Raw genomic sequence first — 21128 nt, 5'->3', positions numbered from 1 at the left:
AGTCAACCTTGTCCTGAGACAAAAGTAAAGTTAAAGAAACCATTGGCATCTTGAAGCAATGCTTCAAAGTCCTGAGAAGATCCAGTATACTTTGCAGTGCATTCCTAATAGGACCTCTAATGGCTCTGCCACATTGCTGCATAAGCCACACAATAATGTAAGAGTTGCTGGAAAGCTCCATCCATACAGACAAAGCCAAAGCGAATCACTGCCAATGACTGCTAATGTCATTGATGCAACAATGTTTTAGCCTCTGAGATCATTTTCAGAGCAGATATGCTCTTAATTATCTGAGTCTTGCAAGCATTAACAATTAGATGCATACGTACACTATTCATCTGCACCACTCAACTGCAATGAATGTCTTAACGCTTGATTTGTTCCTGTCTGATTCTGAACTATCACAAGTTTGTTCTGGTCAAAATATCCATAAAACAAAATCAGTTTAACATATTGGTTATCAATATAGCTTTAATGAGTGCCACAGATGCTTCTCAGGGGCAGCATATGATTCAAGACCATACCATAGTGCTCTTTCCAGCTGTTCCCTTAGTGGCAAGGGTAAGTCAGGTTGCCAGCTGCTGATAAAAGGCAACTTCTACAGATGCTGGAATTCTGGAATAAAATCAAAAATTCTGGAAAAAAACAGCAGTTCTTTCAGCAGAAGAAGATAAGAAGATCATGTCAGACTCAAAACACTTTAACTCTGTTTCTCACAGATGCTCTCAGGCCTGCTGAGTTTCTCCAATGATTTCTTGTTTGTGCTGATTATGATTTGAAATGTTTGGAATTGGGGTGCTGAGTCATGAGAGAGTCTAGTAATTCATTCCCCCATACCTATACCTGCTCCAATCCCTACCAAACACAACGTTCAGTATCAGTCTCTGCCAATCTGTAACTTCTCTCAAATTCTGTGCCATCAGCTCTACCGCAGCTAAACTTAAAACAAAAACACAGGAAAGTATTTTGATTGTATTGAAATTTCTGTTCAAGGGTGAAGCATGGATTATTAATAGTTTATGGGATAAAAATTTCCATATGCTTTACAAGCAATTTCTTTGCTTTGGACTAAGGGATGTGATGTCTCTCTCTCTCTCTTTAAGATAAGTCAATCTGTGAGAAAGCACCAGCATTGCACTCTCCTAACAGCTATAAGTAACAAGGCGAAAGTAATTATGACCTGAAATAGTAAGTCAAAGTTACCTGATCACTCCTAAACTGCTCCTAACATCTGTGTCATCAACCCAAACAAGAATGGAATTCTATCTTAATCACGTGAGGAAATGATTTTAAAAAAATAAAAAACCTGTCGATTGTCACAGTGACAAAGGAAGCTGATTCACATAGAGTGCTGGGAATGCTTCAAGTGCCACTAAACTCTCACACAATCTATCAGTGAAACACTGCAGCCAGCTGGAACACTTATACCTTCCACAAGGGAATCACTACATCAATTAGGTCGCACATCTAAAATCAAGCACAAGAGCCAAGGATAGCAACATGCTACCTCAAGATGCCAATATCTACACAATAAGGCAAACAGTGCCCCATGCTTGACTCAAGTAATTGTGCTGAATACTTATTAATCTTCTCATAATATGCTTAGAACTCAGCATTCGGTGACATTTTAAGGACAGTGCACAAAGTTTAGGATAAAATAGTTTAGAAATCGTTGACCAGCAGGTATATTTTTCTCTTTAACAAAATTTTTTTTTGGAAAACACCTACAGTGTGGGACTGGTAAACAATCTATCTTATTGCACTACTGCTTCTGTTGCTACATCTTATTAATATTTTTACTCCTTTACTGTGCAATAGCATCGTCCTGCTGTTCATCAAGCTTCTTGCTGAGACCTTTAAGAAAGGTGAAACAATGAAGCATTCAATAGACAATTATTCAAGAATTTAGCCAAAAAGGAAGGTTTTCTATTGTATAACTGCTTGACTGATCTAGCTGTAAAGGTTTAGATTGTATTTGATAAATAGATTGTAAATTATATGATAGCTGCAAAAGAGATTCCGCCAAAATGTCTCATGTTGGATTTCCATTGCCACACATTTCAGTCTTGGAAAAACTGTCAATGCAAGAATGGTCTTTAATATTTTGTAAGTAGTCTTGGAGGAAGGAAAGAAGTGATTTTCATCAAATTTGCAGACAACCCAAAAGTGGGTGGAAAGGCAAGTTGCGAGAGGGATACAAACAGTTTAGAGAGAGACATTGATAGTTTGAGTAAATGAGCAAAACATTGGCAAATGGAGAATAATGTAGGAAACTGTGAGGTTGTTCATTTTGGAAGGGAGAACAAAAGAACAAAGTACTGTTTAAATGGAGAAAAACTGTAGAAAGCTGCAGCGCAAGGGGGCGGGGAAGGGGGAGTTATTTGTGCACGAAACACAGAAAGTGAGCCCACAGGTAGAGCAGGTAAAAATGAAGGCTAATGGGATGCTGGGCCTTATTTCAAGGGATGGTATATGAGAGCAGGGAAGTCTTACTGCAAGGTGCTGATCAGACGACATCTGGATTATTGTGAACAGCTTTGGCCTCCTTATTTTAGGAAAGGTACCAGTACAATGGAGGCAGTTCAATGAAGGTTCAATAGGATCACACGTCGGTTTGGAGGGAAAATCTTAATGAGCCAAGGTTAAACAGTCTGGGAAACTATTCATTGGAATTTGTAAAAATGAGAGATGATATCATTGAAACACTGAGGATTCTTAAGGGGCTTAACAGGGTCAATACTGAGAGGATGTATCACTTCATGGGGGAGTTGAGGACTGGAGAGCATGGTCAGAACAAATGGACACCAACTTAAGATGGCGATGAGGTGAAATTTCTTCTCTGAGAGGGTTGAGAGTCTTTGGAACTCCTTTCCACGGAGATCTTTGGGGGCAGAGTCTTTGTGTATATTTAAGACTCAGATAAATTTTTGATCAGTAGGGGACTCAAGGGTTATAGAGAAGAGCAGCTATGGAAAATGTCGGGTCAGCCATGACCCTGTTGAATGGCCGAGCAGGCTCAGTGGCCTACTCCTTAATTTTTAGTGTCTTATGGTGATACTATACACAGCAGTCTTTTATTATATTAACACCTAATCCCCACTCCTGACAGCCCCATCGCATTCTAGCAACACTGATTGTCAGGAATGCAACCACACTCCTTATGGTTAGGCATTTGTTACTAACGTACACTATATTAAATGACATTCTTTCAGCAGTGCACTTTAACCATTGCTTGAGAGTTTTCATAGCAAGAATGGTAACATTGATAAAGCCTACTGCCCTGTCCTTGCGATGGGGAAATGAGATGATGCAATGTGATCTGACATCAATGATATATTTGTGGATGGGTAACTGAGAGATCCCAGACAGGTTCACGGTTCATTGGAAGAAGCCAATTACATAAAAGCTCAATGTTGCTGTCACCTTGACAACTACTGGATTAGGATGGCCACCCATTCCTTCAGGTCACAGATTCTGCTCCACCATCTGGCATAGTTTTGTGACACATAGGGACATCCTCAGTCTGCAGCAATACTGCACCTCACTCATCCATAGGAAATAACGTGGAGGACAACAATTTCTGACCCATCTGTGTCTTCTGTGTGTCCTGAGGGGACCTTCAGCTGTGATGTCTCCCTGTGCTCAACGTTGCTGCAAGTTGCTGCTAGTTCTGGGTAAGCTGGTATGTCTATAGCTCCTCCATTTCTCTGCATCTTCAACTGTGACAATAACCCCTGCTGTGGCTGGATTCATCACTCACACTTGCAATAAACTTGTGTGGGGAATGCAAGTCCTTACGCATATGAGCATTCAGATTTCACATCACTGCTCCATACAGTGGGACTGACAAGTGACTCAACCTGGAAAACACCACCAGCCATGTCACAAAGAGACAGTAGGACATTGCAAGTGGTGCATGAGCACTGAACCCTTCTCCCATTCCCACTTCATCAGAAAAGGCATCATTGCATAAAACAGCATTTTACATCAGACTTACAGTTCAATTTGAGAGACAATCAGTTCAGTTCCCCTGTGGAACCTATAAATTTTGCATTATTGTTTCTCTTTGTGGTCTTCAAGTGCCTATTGTAAGTTAGCCCGGAATTAGATTTGTGTTCACAGAGATGTCTTACTTCAAACTGCAAGGACTAGTGACACACAAAATGTACATTTCACATGCATGATGATATAACACTAAATCACTTAACCTGATCCTCCAAATGGATGACTCCTCCAATTGCCCCTTGAAAGGATTCAGACGTGGACCCATACTGTGAACCAGAAAAGAAAGCAGCCAAGCACCAGGTGTAGCTTTAGCTATTTTCGATTTGTAGACTGCATTTCGAAATCCAAAGATCATGGAATGGAACTCAGTGCATGCTGGGCATCCCATCTCTTCCCATGTACTACTGTGTCCCTTTCCCATATATGTTAAACATCCCGCTTTCACCATCCTTGTCCCTTTATCATCCTAGGCTGCTGCCTTCAATCTGCAGCATTGATTTGACCTGGCTTCCTTTCCACAACAGTGTCCCCTGATACTGTTATGGACCAGGCCAGACTCCCTCAAAATATTTCAACAAAGTAGCCAGACCCTAACTTGGCTAGAGTGGATATTCCAGGAGTGATGAGGCTGGCCCAACCACTTAGTTTTAAACAAAACAGAATTTATTTGCAATATTATCAAATAAAACACAAACATGAAAACAGAATATAGCATCCAAAAACCCACCAGATTATCCCAACTTAATGATGCTGTTCCAAATTCGTGCAACAATCCCCATAAACACCCCTTGGCAAAAAAGGAAAAATCAAACACATGTTTTTACAGGAGAGTTGGCAGAGAGATTCACCCTGGAACACCTTCTTCAATGTAGCTGTTTCTTGGACCAGCAATTTCAAACTGACTGCCTGCTTTCAGTGAACAGCCAGACTGCTAAAACCAAACCAACCAGACAAAAGCTGAGCGGGGAGAACTGGCCACTCCCCTTTCATTGTACAAGTGTTTTATTTTAAACTTGAAAGCCTTCTGTCTGAGGCAGTATCTGTTAGCTATAATCAAATCGGCCGTAAAACCCTTGAAACCTAGATTTTTCAGAATCGCTGCTTTAATGACCTCTCTAAAAATGCAAAGGACAGCATAACCTTATTAAAGGAGCAGCATCTTCACACCTTCCCCCTTTAAAAAATGAATCATCAATATCCAAAGATGGCTTCATTTTAAAACCCCTTAATCTTAAATTGTTAGTAAGCTACAACACACATATACATTACTTTCACTATAAATATGCAAGCACTATTACATTATGTTTCAGTTTGTCTTACTCCTGCCACCGAATGCCACTTGACAATGCGTCGACAATCATGTTTTCTCGTCCTGCCACATGCACAATTTTCAAATTGAATGACTGTAACAACAAGCTCCATCTAAACAGTCTGCCGTTTTTGTCCTTAAATTTCTCCGCAAACTTCAATGGGTTATGGTCAGTGTTTACGATTGTTTCAGATACATTACTAGTAATATAAACACTGAAATATTGCAATGCCAACACCAAGCTCAAAGTGTCCTTCTCGACTTTCCAATATTTCTACTGATGCATGTTCAATTTCCTGGAGAAATACCTGATAGGTGTTTCTATCTCCTTGTTGTCTTCCTGTAAGAGCACAGCACCGACATCCACATCACTCACATTGACAGCCAGCATGAATGGCTTTGTGTAATTAGGTGTGGCTAATACTGGGGTAGTGGTTAACACAGCTTTCAGGCTTCAAATGCCTTCTGACGGTCCACTGTCCACTGAAACTCCTTGCCTTTCTTTAATAATTCAGTGAGTGGAGCAGCCACAATACTAAAATTTGGTATGAAGTTTTGATAAAATCCATTCAATCCCAATAATCGTAGTACTGCTCTTTTTGTCGATGGAATGTGAAACTCCCCAGTTACCTTTGTTTTGCATTCCTTGGGGCCATTTGTCCATGTCCAATAATATGACCCAGGAAGGTGACTTGGGCTGTGGCAAATTCACTTTTAGCCAGGTTTAACACCAAACCCACCTCCTGAAGTCAATCGAACAAGTCTGATAAACGTTGTAATTGTTCCTTCCATGAATGACTAAAAATCACCAGGTCATCGATCTTTATAACACAATTGGGTAATCCAGCAATAAACTTATTGGTTAGTCTCTGAAATGTGGCTGGCACATTTTTCATACTAAATGGTGTGACTTTAACCTGATACAGTCCATTCGGTGTTACGAAAGCCGAAATTGTCTTCACTGTTTTGGACAAAGATAACTGCCAGTATCCTCTAAGCAAGTCCAACTTAGAAATATAAGATACTTGTCCCACCTTTTCAACAGAGTCTTCCAAATGCACAATTGGATACGTATCAGTCTTTGTAACTGCATTGTCTTTGCAATAGTCCACACATAACTGTTGGGTACCATTTGGTTTTGGCACCATTACTATGGGTGAGCTCCAGTCACTGTAACTCACTTTGATCATGCCGTCTTGCAGCATGCGTTCAATCTCCTTTTGAACCTGTGCCAACTTTAGAGGGTTACGCCTATAATGACATTGCTGAATCAGAACAGCATCTCCTATATCTACATTGTGCACAATTAGATCACTGCTTCCCAGCTTATTTCCACATATTTCCCCATGTGATAGTAATAAGTCTTTCAGGTCATTTTGATTTTCCTCAGAAGGTAACTCAATAAATCATCCCAATTTTTGATAACTTCCTCATTGTCCAGTTTAATTTGAAGAATGTCTAATTATGAATCCTCACAACATGGTTCTTTCCTCTGTGTTGTAACCAGAACAGTTTCCTTTGGCTTTCCTTCCCTGTCAAAATACCTTATGAGCATATTTATATGACACACCCTGTGAGATTTCTTTCTGTCTGGAGTCCTTATCAAATAGTTCACTTCACTGAATTTCCTTTCCACTTGATAAGGTCCACTAAACCATGCTTTTAAAGGTTCACCCACTGCTGAAGTAACACAACACCTTATCTCCAATAGCAAAATTGTGAGTTTTTGATTTCTTGTCTGCTTCTTGTTTCATTGCATGCTGTGATAAGTTTAAATGCTGTCAAGCCAACTCCTCTGCTCTATTTAATCATTCCCTAAAATTTGATATCTAGTCCAAATATGTGGTCTCTGAATCCTGACTTAACAATTTCTCCTTAATCAATTTTAGTGGTCCTCTCACTTCATGTTCAAAAACTAACTCAAGTGGAGTGAATTTGATTGATTCATCTCTGATTGCAAAAAGTACAAACGGAATTCCCTTATCCCAGTTAAGTAGATAGTCTTGACTATAAGCACTCGACATGTTTAATGTCTAGCGCTCCCTGCGACACTAAATGTTACGCAGTAGATTTGAATTATTTTATTCCTAAACTGTCCAAAACTTGCTTGAATAATTTTGATGTAAGGTTTACCCCTTGATCTGATTGTATCTCTGTGGGTAGTCTGTATCTGGTGAAATATTTGAGTAATTCCTCTACAATCCTTTTAGCTGTGATAGTGCGTAATGGAACGGCCTCTGAAAATCTAGTGGACATATTCATTATTGCTAACAAATACTGATTCCCACTTTTTGTTTTAGATAGGGGTCCTACGCAGTCAATTAAGACTCCTGTCAAAGGTTCCTCAAATGCAGGAATAGGTATTAAAGATTTAGGTTTTATCACTGCCTGTGGTTTTCCAGTTACCTGACAAGTTTGACATGTCCGGCAAAATTCAATTACATCCTTGTGCAATCCGGGCAGTAAAAATATTTTTGTATTTTAGCTTGAACTTTTCTCCCTCTTAAATGACCCCCGAGTGGTAGCTCATGTGCTACCCACAACCCTTCCTTTCTATAACCCACTGGCAATACAACTTGATGATCGTCTGTCCATTTCTCACCTGTCGGAATATGTGATGATCTCCATTTCCTCATTAAGATATCATTTTTAAGATAGTAACATTCAGGGATACATTCAGATTCTTTTTCTGTGTATGCCTTTTGGTACATTTGCTTCAAAGTTTTATTCCTCTGCCGTAATTCAGTTAATTTCTCTGAGCGAAAGATGTCTGCTGTGTCATTTATCTTCTCCTTGTTTATATCAACCATCTGATCAAACAGGGTCTCTGCTAATCCCACTTCAACTTTCTTATCTATACTCTTTTATCTCTTCTGTTTCAGCTGGTGACTTTGTGACTTTGTTACTACACAGTCTGGAAAAATCCCAGGATATGTGTCCTGCAATAGTTCAGTTGCCTGAGTTTTCACTGGCTTTTCAATCACAATAGGCAGCACTCCTACCTGTGAACCAGCTATATCATTAACAAGGACAAATTGTATTCCTGGAGCTGAGAGTTTATCCAGTACTCATATCACAACGTCTCCCCTCTTCACTGGACACTCTAACCTCACTTTACATAATTGAACGCTTCTTGTCTCACTGTGAATTCCTATTACTCGTACCTTTTCTGGCAATAGTCCTTCAGAAGTACATCTCTCCTCATCTTTCAATATCACAGATCGAAAGGATCCTGCACCTCTTAATATTATAGCCTCTTTACCGGCTGCACCTGGCTGACGCAAGTAAACTTTACCTTTGTAGGTGTATGGTTTAATAAAATCTGGCGCTTTCTCCTTAACCAACCTCTTGCCAAGTTGTGTATTCTGGTCCATTTCCTAGCCTCGGCTGTGCTTTTCATTACCACTTCAACAAAATTCGCTGGCTTATCCTGTTTTTCTATAGCTGGCTTCCCGGTGCTTTTCCTAACCCACCAACACTGGGTCTCATGTGGCCTACTTTATTGCAGTGAAAACACCGGAGCTTTTTAATTTCTCTTTCCCCTTCAATGATTTCCTTTTTACCTTGTACTAACTTATTCTTATGATCTTCATTGAGATCGACCTTTCCCTTTCCATGTGAGAATTTCTTTTTTCCCCAACTTCTATCCCTCATGGATTAAAACTGATTTTAGAAGCCAAGCTTTAATTTATGGACCAGCTCATAATCATCAGCCATTTCAACTGCTAATCTTGCTGTTTAACTCTCTGCTCTTCCACATGAGTTCTCACTACTTCAGGAAGTGAATTTTTGATGTCCTCCAAAGTAATCATTTATCTAAGAGCTTCGTAGGTTTGCGCTATCATTAATGCCCTTATCTACCTATCAAAATTACTTTGTTTAATCCTTTCAAACTCAATATAGGTTTCACCAGGATCCCTCCTTAGGTTCCTGAAACATTGTCTGCAAGCTTCCAGCATGACAATAGACAATAGACAATAGATGCAGGAGTAGGCCATTCTGCCCTTCGAGCCTGCACCGCCATTCAATATGATCATGGCTGATATGCACTTAAAATAGCTCATATGCACTTAAAATAGCTTTCTTCACCTCCTCATATGCCCCAGATACCTCCTCTGATAATGATGCAAATACCTCACCAGTCTACCTACAAGTTTTATTTGGATCAACAAAACCCACATGGTCACTGCATTTGTTTAGTCACCTTTTCAAATGAGGTTAAAAAAGCTTCCACAAATCAAATTTAGGCAACACTTGAATGCATTTAAACAGTTTCTCACCAGGCCTTTGGCTACCATGGGTTTGCTCATCCTCACTCTCTTCATCACGAAGTTTACCTTCAGCCTTCATCTCCATCCTTTTAAGCTGGCTTTCCTGAATAAGTGCCAATGTCTGAAGTTCAAACACCCTCTTTTTCTTCTTTTCCTCTCTCTATTTTTCCTTTTGTTCTGCTAAAGCAATTAATTCTTTTTCTCTTTCCTCCGCTTTTAATGGTAATTCAAACTGTTTCATTTCTGTTGCCCTTTCCTTGTATTTTGCCTCTAACTCAAGCTGCTTCATTTTCAATTGAATTTTAGCCTTCTCTAAACATTCTGATGGAATTTCCAGCAAATTTAAATGCTGAACTATTGCTGTAATTATTTCTTCTTTCCTCATGGAAAGATGCAGTTCAAACTCCAATTTGTCTGCTAATTCCAGCAGCTTGGCCTTCATCACCTTTTGTAAAACCCCTAAAGTCACTCCTTCCACTCCCAGAAAACTCTTGGTGACTGAAAGAGCCATCGTCATCCCAAACACTGTTTAAACCAACTGAATTCAACACCTGGAACAAAAGACACTTACACCTACCACTCGCTGCCTTCGAGTCCAACAACCCTAATCCCAAATCAGAACTATGGAACAAATCCTGCAAAAGAACCCCCAATCTGTTATGGACCAGGCCAGACTCCCTCAAAACATTTCAGCAAAGTAACCCAGACCCTAATTTCGCTAGTTGTTTTAAGCAGGTGTAGAGTGGATAGTCCAGGAGTGATGCAGCTGGCCCAACCACTTAGTTTAAAACAAAACAGAATTTATTTACAATATTACTGAATGAAACACAAACGAAAGAGAACAGAATATAAAATAACTTAACCTATCCCAATTTAATTATGCTGTTCCACATTCTTGCAACAATCCCCATAAACAACCTTTAACACAAAGGTAAAATCAAATGCAGGGTCTTACAGGAGCATGGGCAATGGCAGAGGGATTCAGAATGGAACACCCTCTTCTATGTAGCTGTTTCTTGGACCAACAGCCTCAAACTGACTTCCTGCTTTCAGTGAACAACCAGACTGCTAAAAGCAAACCAAACCAGAGTAAAGCTAAGCGGGCAGAACTGGCCACTCCCTTTTCATTGCACAAGTGTTTTATTTTAAACGTGAAAACCTTTTGCCTGAGGCAGCATCTGTTAGCTATAATCAAATTGGCTCTGAAACCCTTCAACTTAGACTTCTCAGAATTGCTGCTTTTATGACCTCTCTGAAAAAAATGCCTTGTTAAAGGAGCAGCACCATCCCAATATCCTGTCCCTATTTTGTCTTTCATCATACAAACCCTCGGAACTTGGCCAACTCCTGCCCGGCTGGATAGATAACCCTGAATAATAATGGAGAGGATCCCGAAATGCTTTCCAAGCAGATTCCTAACTGGAGTATTGGGAGGTACACAATGCTTTAATTGTCTGACTTTCTCTGATTTTTGAGAAATATCTGAATGATTGTTGTTAAACACAGTCATAAGATTGTATCAGCCATCTATGTTAGGGTGTTTAATATATTTCTCAGCACCAAACACACATTGGGTTTTAATCCTTTCAGGACACTAATAAAAGGCAGCTATCTGATGTGGTTGAGAAATAGCATGAATTGAGAGTATAGTTTGAGGGGTATTTACCTTTGCTGTAGTTGGATCAAAGTCTTCCAACTGCCTTGCTAACAATCAAAACATCATTCAAAATGCAGGATTTGGCTCACTAACCCAAGGGCAATTAGGGTGTGCAATATATGTTAGCCTACATCTTATGAACAATTGAAAAAAACTACCCCTTATAGATAACTTTTGGTAACTAATATATAGCAAAAATATAGATATTTAATGTCATAATGAATATGAAGTAAATTTCTTCTCAATTTCAGTACAAATTGTCTTTCATAACTGATAACTATTGTAACTTAAACATTGGACTTACTTTTACACAATGATGAAGCAGCAATTCATTGTGATGAATTATCCCATGTGCTGATATAGTGACCTGGTGTCAATCAAATGGTATGCATTTGCCTTAAAATGTTCCACTTTACAAAGTCAATATTTCTGCTTCATATTTATACAGACTTTTGCCTGTCAATTTTGTTTTGAACAGGATGTGTAACTGAAAGTCTACTTTTTAAGAGATGAATCCAGTTTAAGTTTTGATTTGTGGATCAGTTTTACTGCCGCCAAACCAAGTAAACACAAGTCCAGTGTCCTACCTTGTTTTGGTCATACACCTGAACCATCTTGAATGTTTGGGGTAGATTCATTGCCAACTATTCTTCTTGTTGATATTAATCTAGTTTCTCTTTACTTTCTCTGTCAAAGATCCTATAATTTTGAATATCCCTATTAGATCTCCCCTTAACCATCTCTGTGCTAAAGAGAATAATTCTACTTTCTTTGATCTCTTCACTTAACAAAATTACCTCATCCCAGATATTATTTTGCTACATTCCTCAGGACCCACTCCAAGACTAGGAATCCTTTAAAACATGCTTCAACATTTCTCTCTTGAAGTTGTATTTAATAATCTGTTTATAATGTCAAGGATCCTCAATGATTTCTTAAATGCTTTATCAACTTGACCTGCCACCTTCAAAGATTTGTAAAACTGCACCCCACAATCCTACTGTTCTTCTATTCACCCTAAAATATTACCATTTCAATTACTGCTGTATCCAGATTGCTCATTAAATCATGAAAGATGGTGGTCAAGTCATCCACTTTGATGCATAATTGCTCTCGGGGACTCTATATTAGGAGAACATAGATCACTGTTCCTGGTTCCACCAATTGCTTCATGTTTCATTGGGGATAGAATAGGCCTCAGCCCTCTAGCGCATATGGCTTCGGAGCTACTGTGGGACAATGGTAGTGTGCTTACCTCTGAGTCAGAGGGCCTGGGTTCAAGGCCACAAGCTCCAGAGTTGTGTCATTACACATCTGGATGGTCTGATTTAAAAACATCTGAGGTGGGTTGGCTCAGCATTAATTGTGAATAATGAGGCCTATGGCTTCTTCTCAAAAGGTGTCCTCCCCAAGCATTGACATAATGTAAATGGATTTGGTTCTGATGGGAGAGAACACTTGTTTGTTCTTTGGCAGCTGATAGCTTGGTTCATGCCATGAGAATGGGCACCAATATTTTCAAGCAGTTATAATTCCATTAAGACCTGAGGAGCAGTAATTGATACTGGTGTATTGGAGTCATATGTAGGTGCTTGTATGTCAGGGCACTGTATTCTCTCATGACAATATATACTTAAGGTAAATCAATCATTTCTTAAGTACATCTTAGTACATGTTCTCTTCATTCATTCATTAGCATTCATTAGCAATTAATCAACACAGCATGAATCTCTGGGAAGTTCAGAAACCCATAAGGTACATTTAAATTAATGATTACTCTATGAAGATGAAACTATCCTATAACTGAAAATTGATTTGAAAACACTTTAGGTACCAAACATGTCAGTATTTGCTTGACTATTCAGTGAATCTTAAACCCCAAATGACCAATAATCCCAAAATAACATTTTCATATTTAGCATTATCAGATAATTTGTCATCTCTAAAAGTGAACACATGAAAATTGATTTCCTACTAATCCTGATCAGAGGTAAGTTAGTAAACCACAAATGAATATCTCCACCGTTGAATCCATCCCTCCAACCACAACAAGATCAGAATCCCCCTGGTCCTCATCTTCCAACCCAACAATCTCCGTATACATCACATCATCCTCTACCATTTCCGCCACCTACAAACGGACCCCACCACAAGCGATATATTTCCCTCCCTACCCCCTATCCGCTTTCCGTAAAGACAGTTCCCTCCATGACTACCTTGTCAGGTCCAAGCACCCTCAACAATCCATCCTGTCCTCCCAGCACCTGCTCCTGCCCCCACAGTAATTGCAAACCTGCACCCACCCATCCCTCCTCACCTCCAAGGCCCCAAAGGAGCCTTCCACATCTGTCAAAGTTTCACCTATCCTTCCACACATGTCATTTATTGTATCCATTGTTCCCGATGTGGTCTCCTCTACATTGGGAAGACAGGATGCCTACTCGCAAAGTGCGTCAGAGAACATCTCCAGGATATCCACACCAATAAACCCCACTGTCCCATGGCTGAACCCTTCAACTCCGCCTCCCACTCTGCTAAGGACATACAGGTCCTCGGCCTCCTCTATTGCCACTCCCTTACCAACCAATGCCTGAAGGAAGAATGCTTCATCTTCCGCCTTGGGATCCCCAAACCCCATGGCATCAAGGTGGATTTCACTAGTTTCCTCATTTTCCCCTCCCCCCACCTTACCTCAGTTCCAATCTTCCAGCTCAGCACTGTCCTCATGACCTGTCCCATCTGTCAATCTTCCTTCCTACCTATCTGCTCCACCCTCTCCTCTGACTTATCACCTTTACCTCCACCTCCATCCACCTATTGCATTTTCATCTACCTTCCCCGCCACCCCCTCCCATTTATCTCTCCACCTCTGAGGTTCCCAGACTCATTCCTGATGAAGGGCTTTTGCCTGAAATGTCGATTTTCCTGCTCCTCAGATGCTGCCTGACCTGCTGTGCTTTTCCAGCACCACATTCATGACTCTAATCTCCAGCATCTGCAGTCCTCACTTTCGCCACACAAATGTATACACTCTATCATCACTGAAATTTATCAATACCTACAGATTAATACAAAAGGTAGGATAAATTTAGCCTAAAGATTAAAACAGCAAATTGATTGGAGACAATTAATGCCTTTGGCACCTCTTAATCAGATATTGATTTCTTTTTAAGAATAACTATTCAGTTTATTTAGATTATTAGCTATTAGTCCAAGTATCGGGTCAACAATGTAATGACCAGTCCCGTTGCATATTGGACACATTACATGAGCACATGGTGCACAGAGCAAGCTGCAGAGGTGAATTCCAGTGGTGTGGTGAGAGTGACTGCCCTTGATATATTTGACCGAGTGCGGCATCAAGCATAATTGGAATCAATGGGAATGAGGGGAGCTCTTTGCCGATTAGTGTCATAACTGGCACAATGGCAGATGGTTGCATCTGCTGGAAGTTAGTCATCTCAGCTCCAGGACAGTTTTGCAGAAGTTCCTCAGGGTAGTGCCCTAGGCCCAACCAACTGCAGCTGCTTCATCAATGACCTTCCCTCCATCATTAGATCACAAGTGAGGATGTTCGCCAATGATTGCATAACATTCAACACTATTCACATCTTTTTTGATACTGAAGCAATCAATATCCAAATGCAACAAGACTTGGATAATATCCAGGCTTGGGCTGAAAACTCATGAGTGATGTTTGCGCTACACAAATGCTTGGCAATGGTCATCTCTGGCAAGAAAGAATCTTATCATTAATTCTTGACATTCAAATGGCATTACTATCACTAAATCCCTCGACTATCAACATCCTAGGTGTTAGCATTGACCAGAAATTGAACAGGACTCGCCGTATAAATACATTGGCTACAAAAGCAGGTAACGGGCTAGGAATCCTGCAGTGAATTTCTTCTGTACTGGTATTATGAGTCTACCTACAGAACATTGACTGCAGCAATTTAAGAAGGTTGCTCAAGGTCAACTGGTAATTTTAAAAATTACTAAGAAGCACCAATAATGCTGAAAGCATGTAGGCACATTCTGTTATTGTAAGCTAAATTTTCAATCAAATTTGTGGTTCCTTCATAATGTGCATTGAGTGTTTGATGTTCAGAGCTTATTTAAGCTGCAGACAGTGTCGAGCTGCCTTTCTCATGCATTGAGCCCCTTTTCTTGAAATGAGCTGATTGAAAGGCATTAGCAGTTGATACCATCTCCAGTATTGCCAGCACTCCATTCCCTCGGTGACATCTTCGTCCACTGTTCCTTCACTCCCAAGATTTCCTCACTCCCCCATCGCACTTTCCCATGCAATCATGGAAGTTTCTTTGGCATTTAACTATTCATTTGAATTATGTTGCTGCTTAGCAAGAAATGTATGTTTATGCTTGTGCCTTTGTAGACCCTGACAGCTGTATCGAGTAGAAACTGTATGCAGCGGTCAATGATCTAAGGAAAACGCCACCATTGCATTATCAGGGCAGTGACTGTGTGATGCCCTTGGACACAGTGAAGAGGGGGCAGTGCTGCTGAGGAAAATTAAATTTCATCAGACAGGAGAACTGACATCTTCTGCCTCCTCCCATATTTCTTGGCAACTTGTCTAACAGTAATGGAAGACAATCGAGCTTCTTAATGAAGCTATTGGCAGCCCTTATTTAAGGGGATAGAACTTACTGGATGTGTCTGATCACAGGTCATCAGATCACCATGAGCTGTGTCCTGCTCACTTAGATTTTTTTTTCCCTGGAGTATTGGATTTCCAGGATTTTTAGTCATGGATCCAATCATTGCAAGAGCAGCACTGTCGATGTAATCACACAGGAGATGCCCAATTAGGAGGACACAACCAGCCCAGTTAAAGCTAACCACTGGATTAAGGAAGGAGCAGTTCAATATGGGTAATTTCAGGGATTAACGGTGCAAACCAATAAGTCTGAGTTGGAGCCATCTTGAGAAGAAAATCCAATGAGTTGTGGGGGATATTGCATATTTTCCAGGGAAACTTTAAAGAAAGGCTTGAAGTGTTTCTTCTGCTTGGCTTGACGGATCACAGGGTAGAGGCTGAATAGAGCCGTGTAAAAAGGCTGCAACTGCTGTCTGTATTCTTCTTGGACTTACCTTGCTGTGAAGATTGCATCGACTGTCTCTTGTTTGTGTCCGGAATGCAGATGATGTGGCCTGCCTAATACAGCTGATTGATTGTGACCGGTGCTTTGATTTTGGGGATTCTCGCCTGAGAGTGGAAGTTGATATCTGAGTGCTTATTCTGCCTTTGGATGTATTATTTTGCACAATATCACAAGTGATATATAATCGCAGATCCCTGCAGGTAGCAGGGCAAATGGAGAATGTGGATAAGAAGCCAAATGGACTTTGGGCCTTTATTAGCCAGGGAATACAGTACAAGAGCAGTGAGATCATGCTGGGACTCTCGAAAATACTGGTTAGGATACAACTGGAGCATTGTTTGCAGCTATGGTCACCCCATTATTGGAAGGATATGATTTGCACTAGAAAGGGTGCAGAGGAGCTTTAGGAGGGTGCTTCCTGGGCTGGAGGGTCTTTTTTCTAAATTCATTCATGGAATGTAGATGACACTGGCTAGACCTTCATTTACTGCCCCTCCTTAATTTCCCAGAGAGCAATTAAGAGTCAACCACATTGCTCTGAGTCTGGAATAACATGTAGGCTAGATGAGCAAAGATGGTCTTTGTGAGGTTTAAGAAAGCCTTGTATAAAGGTTAATACTGCTCCTTTTTTTCCCTGAATTGAAGATCTAGTCCACAGTGCTTTTTGACGGATAGAGTCCATATTGTGATTCCAGTAGGAGCACTTCAGTCAATGGGGAGAGGTATTTGAAGCTATTTGCAATGACCTTGTGGTAAATAGCAAGAACATTCCTCTGGAGTTACCACAACTGGTCTTATCTCCTTTCTTGAAAATAATTACAATTGTTGCCACTCCTCCTTCCAAATGAGATAAAATATTCATTATATCATGAGTACTTCTCTGCTGTATTTCAGTACAGGAATCGTAATAGTATGCTATGGGATGTGTCCATATTGAGGACTGAACATCGGTTGAAGAGATCTTTGAAGCGCTTTCTCTGACCAATGCTGAATGCCTTTCTGGCGCTCAGTTCTTAGCTCTTGTGTGAGTATGTTCTTGGGCATTTTGGACGTTACTGGTCATGACTGCATGGAAGAATCTGTGTACACGTTGGGTATTGGAAATGTCAATGTCAGTCCTGATGTTTCAGATCCCAAACCTCTGAGGGCGGAAACTACCAGAGCATGCGTCCTTTTGATGTGAGGTGGCCATTGCACAGACTTCCCTACAGTCCCGGAAGAAAAAGGATTTTTGTCCAATAGCGGAGATGTCTGACACAATTGGGGACCAGGGCCCTCTGTATGGTTGGGATTTAGCAAACACACATGCTGTGACTTCTAACAACCCCCCACATCCAACCCTCACCATCCTAGGAGCCTCACAGTGTGGTTCACGTGTGGGTCAGCATCCAAGAAGAGAGGCATTTCAAGACCATCGCCTTTCACAATAGAATGGAAATCATGGCATAGTTGTAACATGACTTGATCAATAATCCTGAACCCCAAATGAATGCTCTATGGACATGGGTTCAAATTCCATCATGGTCAATGGTGAAATTTCACTCTTATAAATGTCTGGACTAAAATACTAGGCCAATGATACCTGTATAGCCAAAGTTAATTGTTATGTAAACCATCTGGTTCATTAATGTCCCTTAAGGGAAGGAAATTTGTCATATATACTTGATGTGCCCTGAATGTGACTCCACGCCTATAGCAATGTGGTTTACACTAACTAGCCTCTGGGCAGTTAAAGATAGAACAATAAGTGCTGGTCTAATCCAGCAATTCCCAGATTCCATGAATGATTTTTTTTATAGTAACATTGCTGGAATAAATTTGAAATATATGAAGTTTTGAATAAACTAAAGGATGAAGAGTGAGGGAAAAAAAATCAGAGCATCACAGAATCACAAAACAAAAGAATTATAATCGGCTGGAGCTTAGGAGAGACAAAATTGCAAAAGAATTGATGGCGCGCTTCCAAAGGAACTGGTGATGGACATAAATAAAAAGAAACAAAAGCTGTATCTAGAGGAGGCATGAATGAAGGATCATGAATAACTGTGGTCCATTTTGGGTAGTTATGGGTTTTCTGTATGGGCCATTTTCGCCTCCTCTGCTTCCCTCTTTGAACAACATGTCCTTCTCAGTATTGTCTTTCCTGTCATTTTCTCTACAGACGAAGAGATATAGAAAAACATCCAAAACTGAATTGGATAACATAGTCTGAGCAGAACCTTTGAAGTTGGAATCAGTGCCTTCAGTAAATGTATCCCCCATAGGCTCCACTAAATTCAATGACCTAAGCATACCTCCAAACATTTCTACTTACTCAGCCAGAGCCAGTAACTAACCTTTAGTCTGAAATGGAAATACTGCAGTTGCTGGAAATCTGAAACAAACATAAAGAATGCTGAAGAAACTGAGCAGGTCTGGCAACATCTATGAAGAAACAGATTTTAACTTTCTACAACCATTTGCGTGAATTTCTTGCTGGAGAGCCAAATTTCAGAAACAGAATCATGTTTCGAGTCCAGTATGACTGTTCTTCAGAACTGAAAAGTCATACCAGACTTGAAATGTTATTTCTGTTTCTCACACTACAGATGCTGCCTAAGCTCCAGTTTTTTGATTAGATTACATTCCCTAGAATGTGGAAACAGGCCCTTCAGCCCAACCAGTCCACACCAACCCTCCGAAGAGCAACCTAGACCCATTCCCCCTGACCGATGCACCTAACTCTATGGGCAATTTAACTTGACCAATTCACCTAACTGGCACATCTTTGGACTGTGGGAGGAAACCGGAGCACCCAGAGGAAACCCACACAGACACAGGGAGAATGTGTAAACTCCACACAGACAGTCGCCTGACGCTGGAATCGAACCTGGGTCCCTGGCGCTGTGAGGCAGCAGTGCTAACCACTGAGCCACCATAGTTGATGTTCTCATTAACTCTGGTGGGGCAGGTTTTCCTGCTGCTGAGTCTATATTCAGCTCTGTGAAGTTGACGAGGGCAGTCAGTGGAACAGTGAGGTTGAAAATGGCAATGCTAGGATCAAATTGCATTACAAACTGAGTGATGCCTACTCTGCCTACATCTGGCACACATTTCCAGTCCACCCACTAACAATCTACTGGAAATTGTGCCCAAAGCCAAAAGTATGCACACGCAAGTTTTGATTAAAACAGCAGCATTTGAGCCAAAATTATGGGTGCAACTGACTGAATGTTATATTTCTTCTGTATTTGTAGCAGTTTATTGTGAAAGAGGATTTTAGCTTTCTACAACCATTTGCGTGAATTTCTTCCTGAATAGCTAAATTTCAGCTTTATGACTGTGTCCCTCTTATTCTGGATTCCTCTACCAGAGGAAGCAGGTTTTTTGTATCTATTCCATTGATTCCTTTCAAAAACTGATACCCTGTTACAATACCCTTATTCTTCTAAAAACTCTCAGGAATACAAGTATGATCCACGCAGCATACCTTCAGTCTTATCCTGGTGAAATGACTGCTGCATTCTCTTGGAGGCCAATATATCGTTTCTGAGATTCCTGATACTGAAAACATTTCTCAAGTCCAGCTAAGACTGATGCCTTTTTAATATAGGATAGAATTGAATTCCTTTTCTGTTATCTGCTTATTCTCAGAGGGGCATTTAATCAGGTGGGAGGGTAGTGCCTGAGATCCTGTCTCCACCTTAATAAAGTCAGTGTCAGGGAAGCCCATAGCTTGTCCTTTTAGTCTCGTAAAACCACCACTGCTTGTATTAACTCAGTGCCATGTGGAGGACCTGGCATGTAATGGGAGGATAAGCAAACCATACAATGTTGTATGGGGTCTCCTGGTGGATTTGGGATGCAGGTTGAGGGGGATTATTAGTAGTTACTTAATCAAAGGCACTCTGTGAAAACCACCCCTTTCCCTTGCTGCCAAATCCCCTTGCTCCAGTCCCCTATGACTCCCATCCCACCGTTCTTACCTACCTGTGATCCTTGGCCTGAGCTGGGTGGCACAACAACAGCAACCACCACCATCCTAGTGACACTGCTGTCAATAGAGCTGCTAGCCTTTGATTGCCAGCAGCTATTGACAGGGGGGGTTTCCATCCCTAGGATCCATCCCAGGGATTGTCCACTTCTGTTTAGCAAAGTTCTTAAATGCTACTTAATTTGGCAAGTCTTCTATAAAAGAGGCGGATGAGGTTCTTGACAGCTCTCCACCAGTGGACAAAGTGATTTCTGCGGGAGGTCCCACTATAAGGTGTCAATAGTGTTTAATGCCTTATTCTTATCATGATATCAATAGATGATGTGGCTTTACAGCCTTTTAATCAATAATGAAGTGACTCAATAATAAGAATCAATAATTTTAATCAATACCAGGAAACATTACTCAATGTAATGTATGCTTTGATAACAGCAGAAAGAACAGAAGGACCCAAAAAGTAAGGTCATATATTCAGTGAGCTGACTGATTATTGTGCTGAATAATGGCGAGCCTTTTTGCATTTTGCATTCAGTGACAGCATAAAGCCTTTATGTCACAAATACTTGGCTGCCCTTACACTATCATAACAAGGTGGCTCAATGTCAAACCACAATAGAATTCTGCTGTCATATTCAATAGATCGAGATGGAAAAGTGTAGCCTCTCACCAGCACAACATGCAATCTGAACAATAATAAGTTCTCATACATACAAACTTGACTATATTCCTATCTATTTTATCCTTAGACTCGTAGGAAGTTCAAGGAAATGAGCAGTTTCTAACA

This window comes from Chiloscyllium punctatum, chromosome 5 (assembly GCF_047496795.1).
Source record: "Chiloscyllium punctatum isolate Juve2018m chromosome 5, sChiPun1.3, whole genome shotgun sequence".
In the NCBI taxonomy this organism is placed as follows: domain Eukaryota; kingdom Metazoa; phylum Chordata; class Chondrichthyes; order Orectolobiformes; family Hemiscylliidae; genus Chiloscyllium; species Chiloscyllium punctatum.
Note: the sequence above shows the minus strand (reverse complement) of the source record.